General features: G+C 35.2%; 1 non-coding gene across 1 annotated transcript; it reads left to right on the forward strand.

Moving 5' to 3' along the window:
- The first annotated feature begins 581 nt into the window (after positions 1–581).
- LOC122095519 lies at positions 582–683 on the forward strand. Its single transcript, XR_006145163.1, has one exon. It is a non-coding gene; the product is annotated as a U6 spliceosomal RNA (small nuclear RNA).
- The last annotated feature ends 7,389 nt before the right edge of the window (positions 684–8,072 follow it).

Genomic DNA, 8,072 nt, shown 5'->3' on the forward strand with positions numbered 1-8,072 from the left:
ATCTCATCATTTGTATATGGCTTATACCATCATTTGTTCCTCGCTAACATATAAAGTAAGGAAGCCCTTAAATTTTAACAGAAACTGTGAAGGTAATGTCTTAAATCTTCACTCTGCTTCTTTACACAAACACTTTGCAACTTCTCATTAGTACAGTTTCTATAAACTCTGAAATGTACATACTTAGTAGTGTATGACTGCTACCATGAATCTTATATGCTTTGTGGAAAAGTTTTACAACCTGCTAAATAGTCTAAATTTTGGCATATATGAGCAAATTCCCAAAATTAAACATATTAGAAACATTAAAACTTTTAACAAACCTTAACACTTTCTATAGTGTTCATTATCACAGGTTCCTTGTACAGAATAATTGAATTCCTCCTCCAACACATGCGTTGAACAACAAATATCTGGAATTATTTTGTTTTTGACATGTCAATCTTGACTTTATTCTTAAATGTGTTATTATGTAAAAAATACATGGTTCTAAAATTTCACCACAATTCTTTTGAATTTAATTTTTGTGGAATTGTCTACTTTAAGAAAATCAATTACACTTTATATATAAAAAATGTTCTGTGCTCAATTCAGTAATACATACACTAACATTGGAACAATAAAGAGAACAATAGCCCCTGACTGAGGATGACACGCAGGTTAGTGAAGCATTCCCGATTTTTAAAAGAACAGATGCTGGATGGGCTTTGGACAGAAGGGAATCTTAATGCATTTTTGTTGGGAGTTTAAACTTGTTCGAAGACTTTGGAAAGTAGTATGGAGGTTCCTCAAAAAACTACATAGAGTGCCTCTAAGACCCAGCAATCCCATTTTGGGCATTCATCCAAATGATCACAAACAAGACCATACTAAAACTACCAGCAAAACTATGTTCATTGCAGCATTATTTACCATAGATAAGATACATAACCAAACCTGATGCCCCACAGTAAATGAATGGATCAAGAAAGTGTATGTATTTGTGTGTGTGTGTGTGTGTGTGTGTGTGTACTGCAATTCTATGCCTCCATCAGAAAAAATGGCATCACCCAGTTTGCTAGGAAATGGAAAGACTTGGAAAAAATTATATTAAGTGAATTAAGCCAGGCCCAAAAAGAAACATATATCCCATGGTTTCCTTATTTGCAATAACTACTATGTGTCTGAGACAAGCAGAAAACATCATATAACTTGATGTTAGGCAACATGAACCCCAAGGTAAGGATTCAAATGGTTTTTCTTTCTTGTGATTGTTTCTAACATATTTATAAGATGATTTCTTTGTTGCTTTGTATGTTTTTCCTGCAAGCTAAAGCCCCTGTTTTCAATGTATTTGATGTTGGTATAATTTGTGGAGGGGAAGAGAAACACAAATTGTTTAAATAGGGATGCAGGTGGACCCATTAAAATGAGATGAACAAGTCGTTATGTCAAAAAATGATTTTGGCCGGGGGGTGGAGGGATGTAGATGGTGAGGGGGCTGGGGTGGGGGAGGTTTGGTGGCGGTGGGGAGTGGGAGATGTGCAGGGATCGGAAGGGGAAAGAAAGGAGAAGGCAACAATGCTTGATAAAAAATGGAATTCTATGCTTCCATCAGAAAGAATGACATTGTCCCATTTGTAAGGAAATGGAAAGACTTGGAAAAAATTATATTAAGTGAAGTAAGCCAGGCCCAAAGACACATAAGTCCCATGGTTTCCCTTATTTGCAATAACTAGTATATGTCTGAGTCAAGCAGGAAAGGTCAGATAAGTTGATGTTAGGGGAATGAACCCCAAGACAAGTATTCAAATGTATTTTGTTTTTTTTTCTTTCAGGCAATTTTTCTCTAACATATTTATAAGACGATTTCTATGTTGCTTTTTATGTCCCTCCCACAAGGCATGACCCATGCTTTCACTGCATTTGATGTTGGTATAATTTGTGGAAGGGAAGGAAAAAAAAAAAACAATTCGTTTATCCAGGGATACAGGTGGACCCATTGCAACAATGAGATGTACAAGTCCTTATGTCAAAAAATGAACTTTACAACTTTGGGGGGAGGAGGACCAGGTGGGGGAAGTGGGGGAGTATGGGAAGGGGTGGGAAGGGGAAGCAAAGAGGAGGCAACAATGCTTGATAAGAAATGTACTCGTTATCTTGCCCATGTAATTGTAACTCCTCTGTCAGTATTCTCACAATAAAAAAAAAAAAAAAAAGAAATGCGCTCAATAACTCGCCCATGTAATTGTAACCCCTCGGTATGGTATTTTCACAATAAAAAAGAAACATAGGTCCTATGGTATCCCTTATTTGCAATAACGAATGTATGTCTGGGATAAGCAAAGAAGGCATGGTAAGGCGAAAAAAAGGAGGAGGCAACAATGCTTGATAAGAAATGTACACATTACCTTTTCCACGTAATTGTAACTCCTCTGTATGGTATTTTCACAATAAAAAAAAAAAAAGAAAAGGTCAAAAGCAAGTGCATATGACTAGATAAGATGATGTTAAGGTAAATGAACCCCATGAGAGGGACACAAGTGGTTTTTTATTTCTTTCTGTTGTTTCTAATATATTTATAACGTATGATGTGATTTTTTTATATGTGCACCCCCCACAGTTAAACCCCTGTTTTCACTGTATCTGATGTTGGTGCACCTCCATCTTCTTCTTTTTTTTTTTTAAATTTTATTTTATTTTATTTGAGAACATACTGTACAGAGGGGTTACAATTACATGGTCAGGATAATGCATACATTTCTTACCAAGCATTGCAGCCTCCTCCTTTGTTTACCCTTCACCTCCCTTCCCAGCCTCCCCCCTCCCCCCCACCCAATCATACCCCCCCTCCCCCCCCCTCCGACATTGTAAAGCTGGTTTTGACATGACATTTTGTACTTCTCATTGTTGCAACAGGTCCACCTGAATCCTTAAACGACTTGTTTGTCCCCATCTCCTCCACATGTTATACTGACATCAAATATAGTGAAAGCAGGGGTTACACTGTGGGGGAGGGACATACAAAGCAACCAAGAAATAATCTTATAAATGCGTTAGAAACACATGCATGAAAGAAACAAAGACATTAAAATACATATTTGAGGGTTCGTTTTCCTAACATCACATTCTCTGACTTTTTCCGCTTGGCTCATACCTATACTAGATATTGCAAATAAGGGAAACCATGGGACCTATGTTTCTTTGGGCCTGGCTTACTTCACTTAATATAATTTTTTCCAAGCCTTTCCATTTCCTAACAAATGGGGCAATGTCATTCTTTCTGATGGAGGCATAGAATTCCATTGTGTGCATGGGTGGTTCAGTGGTAGAATTCTCACCTCCATCTTCTATATACACTTTTCTAATTTGGGGATGGAAAGGGAAAAAACAAAATGCTTAAATAAGGATACAGTATGACCCACTGCAACAATGTGACGCACAAGACAGTATGGTGAAAAACGAACTTTACAATTTAGGCGGGGTGGGAGGAGGGGAGTGTACTTGTGGAGGTGAGAGGGAAGGGATGGTGGGGGAAAACAAAGGAGGAGGTAACAATGCTTGATAGGAAATATACTCATTACCTTTTTTATTAACTGTAACCACTATGTACAGTACTTTTACAATAAAAAAAACATAAAAATATTCTTGGATGGAAGAGAATATTTCCAATATTTTACCCATTTAATATCATTAACAAAGAAATTAATGCAAAACACTGATATGAAGATATTTTGAATAAATGTGTGTGTGTATGTATGTATGTATGTATGTATGTATGTATGTATGTATGTGCGTGCCTGCTCATTTTCATTCTCAGAGTTAGAATTCAGTGCATCAAGTTCTCCGTAGGCCATTCCTCTCTAGATTGATGAGCTACTATATAAGCTAAATCTCCATTCTTGGCTCTTTGGTAGTTCATTAATTTTTTTAAAAAAATAATTTCATGAATATTTTTTGTCCTGATTGGCTTCCAAGGGTTATCCACAGATCTCAGGTTCCTGAGCACATACCCGAGTAGACAGGATTACAGGTGTGACCAACCATCACAAGGCTTTCAGAATAATTTAAAAAGTAGAAGAAAATTTACTTCATAAAGGCTTGTTTATCATCTCCTGCTTTTAAAGCATTTTGGAGTGATTATATGTGAATTTATTTCATTTTTGGATTCTTAAAAGGCAGTAAGTGATGGTATTTAAAAGTTTTAATCCTTTTTTTTTTGTGGGTCATGTGGCTTGAACTCTGGGCTTGGGCGCTGTCCCTGTGCCTTTCAGCTGAAGGCCAGTGCTCTACCCCTTGAACCACAGTGCCACTTCTGCTTTCCTAGTGGTTTATTGGATATGAGAGTATCACAGACTTTCCAGCCTGGGCTGGCTTTGAAGCGCAATCCTCAGATCTCAGCTTCCTCTGTAGCCAGGATTATAGGTGTTAGCCACCAGCTACTGGCTAGTTTTAGTACTTTTTAAAACGTATACTGGAACTGTGGAACAGAAGAAATTTGTCTCTCTTTAGACCTCAATTTATGAGCTCAACTCTGAGCATAACCCAATGTCACCAATACAGTCTGTGTTGAAGACAAAATGTGACAGAAAATAATTACCGTGGGCAATAATTGCTATCTTGGACAACATGAATATTGAATTGAGAGTGTAAGGGAATGGAGAGGATTTTACCTACTTTTTTATTGCTGACTTTTGGAAATTTTGACTCATTTCCTTCCCCACTGTGTGTCTTTGCGTCATACACTTAGTGCCTTTAATTACAATATTTCCTAACACTAAAATGGTAATAATATTAGAATTATAGCAAATGTTTTCTTAAGAATTAAGAGAAATAAAACTTGTGAAATACTTGACATAAACATCTAGGAATGAGCTTACAATTACATGGGCAAGATAATGAGTATATTTCTTATCAAGCACTGTTGCCTCCTTCTTTGCTTCCTGTTTCCATCCCTTCCCATCTCCCCCCCACACCCCCCCTCCCACCACCCCCCCACACCAAAGATGTAAAGTTCGTTTTTCGACATAAGGACTTGTTTCATCTCATTATTGCAATGAGTCCACCTGCATCCCTATTTAAACGATTTGTTTTTTCCCTTCCCCTCCACAACTTATACCAACATCAAATACAGTGAAAGCATGGGTTATACCATGGGGGACGGACATACAAATCAACAAAGAAATCATCTCATAAATGTTCGAAACAATTGCAATAAAGAAAAAAACAATTGAATCCTTATCTTGGGGTTCATTTCACCTAACATCAATGTATCTGACCTTTTTCTGCTTGACTCAGACATATACTAGTTATTGCAAATAAGGGAAACCATGGGACCTATGTTTTTTTGGACCTGGCTTAATTCACTTAATATAATTTTTTCCAAGTCTTTCCATTTCTTAACAAATGGGGCAATGTCATACTTTCTGATGGAGGAATAGAATTCCATTGTGTATATATATATATCACATTTTCTTCATCCTTTCATCTAGTGAGGAGCATCTGGGTTTGTTCCATATCTTAGCCATGGGAAATAATGCTGCAGTAAACATAGTTGTGCTGGTAACGGACAAGTGTCTCATATCTAAAATATACCTGGAACCCAAAAAAATTAAATCCCCCAACAACAAATCCTCAAAGAAACAACTGCCCAATAAATAAGTGAGCTAAAGACTTAAAGAGAAACTTCTCTGAAGAGGAAAGGAGGATGGCCAATAGACACATGAAGAAAAGCTCAACCTCTCTAGCCATAAAAGAAATACAAATCAAAACAACATTGAGATACCATATCACCCCAGTTAGAATGGCTATAATCAAGAACTCTAATAACAACAGAGGCTGGAGGGGATGTGGACAGAAGGGAACCTTAATGCATAATTGTTGGGAGTGTAAACTTGTTCAACTGCTTTGGAAAGTAGTATGGAGGTTCCTCCAAAGACTCCACATAGAACTCCTCTATGATCCAGCAATACCACTTTGGGGCATTTACCCAAATGATCAGAAACTAGCCAGCAGTTTTTTTAAAATACTAAATAGAATGCAATAAGCATTACAAAAGCCTTTACATGTAACGAGAAACCAGAAGGAATGTTCTCTATTGACCATGCTCTGCTTCAAAGGCAGCCAGGTGGATAGCTTCTCATGCTGTAAATCAAACTGGTTTTATTATGTGTTGGCAGTATAAAAACATCAGGGACAGAATAATGAAGGAATGTTGTATACTGAGGTTAAGTACATATGAAAATGTGCAAAACTGATGAAAATGTAAAAGTCTCTGAATAGTATATTGTGTTTTACATCATTTAAGTTAAATTGCAAAAATAGGGAAGACCTAGAGGAATGAATTCTTTTTGATAGCCAATCAAAGGTCCTTAGAAGATTGAACTCTTTCCTCATTCTTGTAGAGAAATCATCAGATGAGAGGAACTCTATTGTTTTTTTGGTTCTTTCCATTTATACTTCAGTTTGAAATCTGAACTACATGAGACTGAAAGAAACCTAGAAAAATTAGACACGCAGGCTTTGGAAAGAACCATGAAGTTAGACCTTGTAAAAGGTCTAACTAAATTTATTTATATAGTCTTAAGTGTAAACAGAAAATGATTTAAACAATATAATGCAACAGTGTTACTCACAAGACAATACGTTGGAAATAGTCTTGGGGGGGCATTGGGATGGAAGAGGGAGAAAAATAGGGGAAGGGATAACAAGTTATAAAAGAAATGAATTCATTATCTTACTTATGAAACTATAACCCCTCTGTACATTAACTTGACAATAAAATTTAAATAAAAAACATAAAATACATGATAGCAAGCAGCAATACAGGAGATGTGAGTGGGGGAAATACTGTACTATACAAAGAAGAATAAAACAGCTGTGGGGAGCAGTAATTTGACTTTAACATAAGTAGTAATAAACTTGCATACAGATTTTTAGCCTCATGTCAGTCAGTAAATAGGGAAAACAAAATGCACAATCAGTAAACCAATAGAGATAAAATAGAAAACTAAACAATTAAGGTGAAGAGATTACATGGACCAAGAATAAAAAAATGACACAATTATTAAACAAATAACAAGCTGGTAAGTTAAAAAAATATTACTAATAATTCTAGTAATGTTTTTTTACCTCACAACTTATAAGAACTACACTTCAAATCACAGTTTAATAGTATATCATTTTAAAAATAGGTTACTTATTATTGATTTCTTAATATTGAATATTTAATATATAATTTTAATTTCAGTAGCTATAGAAAAGAAAGTGCAACTAAGTTTAATAATATATTTCATGAATTGTACAATTGAGAAGGATTAGAATTTTAAAAAATAACATATCAATATTGTTTCATTTCTGTGAATTAATGTAATAATTCAAAATGTGTTCTACACTTAGCACTCATCTTAACATCAAATAATAAATTATTGCACATGACTTGGTATTAGATGGAAGGGTTCAGCACTGTGGTAATATTCACACCACACAGTACATCAGAGTTTGACTCCTCTCATCTAGCTTAAATTGTGGAAATTTGATTTCTACATGCATGTTAAATTCCTACCTAGGTAACATCTATAAAATTATATACAATTATATATATGAGGAGTGTTTCAGATGATACTTAAAAGTCACATTCATTAATTAAATTTTTATTGTTTTCTACCAAATAAATATTTATAGAGAGACTGAATTTCTGAGTAGATAGTTGATGGTGTATGGGTGCTTGATTATACATATTGAGGATTATTTTATATTTCTGCCATTGTTTCTACAATTGGATTTAATTTTCCATAAAGGGTTAAGTGTATTATATTGGATATATAAAAGTAAACTGAATGTTTATTATATTAATATTTTGCCACTTGTCTAATCCCAAGTTTAAATTATCCATATGTTTGAAGTAAAGAAAATAACAACAGATATAAAAAAGATAAATCAGTGTGTAGTGGACAAGTATTTTCACCTTTATTTTGATAGTTGTTCCTCTTTTACACTACAGAATATTCTAGGGAAAATGTGCTCAAGTCTGACCACAACTGCAGAATATTATGGTTTGGTCTATCATAAGAGAAGGAAGGAAGGGGTACCTT

Source organism: Dipodomys spectabilis, unplaced genomic scaffold (assembly GCF_019054845.1).
Source record: "Dipodomys spectabilis isolate Male_0828 unplaced genomic scaffold, ASM1905484v1 ptg000355l, whole genome shotgun sequence".
Lineage (NCBI taxonomy): Eukaryota > Metazoa > Chordata > Mammalia > Rodentia > Heteromyidae > Dipodomys > Dipodomys spectabilis.